Source organism: Austrofundulus limnaeus, unplaced genomic scaffold (assembly GCF_001266775.1).
Source record: "Austrofundulus limnaeus strain Quisiro unplaced genomic scaffold, Austrofundulus_limnaeus-1.0 Scaffold652, whole genome shotgun sequence".
NCBI classification, from domain to species: Eukaryota; Metazoa; Chordata; class Actinopteri; order Cyprinodontiformes; family Rivulidae; genus Austrofundulus; species Austrofundulus limnaeus.
In genome coordinates, this window is record NW_013953054.1 from 188,702 (window position 1) to 190,167 (window position 1,466).

A 1,466-nucleotide genomic window follows, 5' to 3' on the forward strand; every position below is an offset into this window, starting at 1 on the left:
GGGTCCTCCGGAGGACCCGTCCTGCCGTTTTGGACACAGCCTTTGTTGACGGAATGGAGGTCCGTCTCTCACTACTCCCCGTGCGGAAACTGTTACTAAAGAAGCTTAGTTTTTTTAGTTCCGCCTTCAGAGGTTAGATTAGAAAACAGGAAGATGAGGAAAGTTTTAGAAGAAGTTGCCAAGGCCAGACTTATCTAACATAATTATTGCTTTTGTGTAGTTCAGAAACAAAACATATCATGACCTGTTCAGTTATTTTTTGATGTGAACTCTTTAAAAGCATAACTGAAAGAATGAATTACTTCAAACTCAAAACATTTTCAATGTGATTCAGACAAAGAAACATTGATGTTTCATCAACTTAAACCATAAAGATTAATTTAGTTAAATACGATTTTTGCACAGAAAATCCATACATAGCTGAAATCATACTGAGGGAGAAAATATATGTGTTCTCTTTTCTCCTGATAAACATTGTCTGATTATCAAAATGCATAATAACTTTCGGTTAAGAGAAAATAAAAAGAAGATTATTCTGTTTATTATCTGATTAAGAAAAAGAGAACTGGCCACATGCAAGAACGTTCGTATTCTTATCCTAAATTTCTCTTACTTTTGTTCGAATGAAGGCTTCGTACGAACATGTCACGTCAGATTGAACAAACTCTTCTGTCTTCAGGAAAAGTGTGTAAATGAGGAGCGTAAACGGATGAATGCGTATCCAGGTGCTCGTGCACGGGGAGAGGTGATTTACATAACTACCACCCCAAAAAACACCATATAAGGATATACGTTTCCTGCCACACATACCAGAAAGTGTCCATTCGTAAGTGACATCGCAAAGTAAAAAAGAAGAATTTTACGAGTTCGGAGATTGAAGTTCGACTCTCAGAGATCCACAAAAAAAGTCATTTTTAGCAGCATCAGCTATGGAATTAAAGGATCTGCTTTAAACCCGAGGAAAGAAATGATGACTGCTGTTAATGTCGAGTCTCTCATAGGACGTACTGTCACAGAAATAAAAATCTAAATCATATTTATCTCTCTCTGTAGTCCTGCTACGGTTCTTCTTTGGTCAAATATTTTAAATTTCAGTGTAAACAACTGTGTTACATAGTTTTCATTTATTCAAAAGAGCAGCCACACACTGCAACACCCCACTCCCCCACCACAAGTGTCAGATGCATTTCTGAAAGTCTGGTCGCAGTCCACCTGGCACTTAACAGCATATACAACATTGCTCTGTTTGTGCCAGGGAACTGGATCTTTGGGGTGAACCAGCCTTTACCATAATGTGTTTTGGGGGTTTGAAAGCCACTGGGACATCATGTTTAGAAAATAAATGTCTCAGTTTCTCCGAAACACCCGCAACATACGGAATAACCACTGGTTTGGGTCTGGGTTTGGGGTTTAACCCAAACCAGAAGAAGTTTGCTTTACCGGAAACTCGACTCTCTCCACGGTAC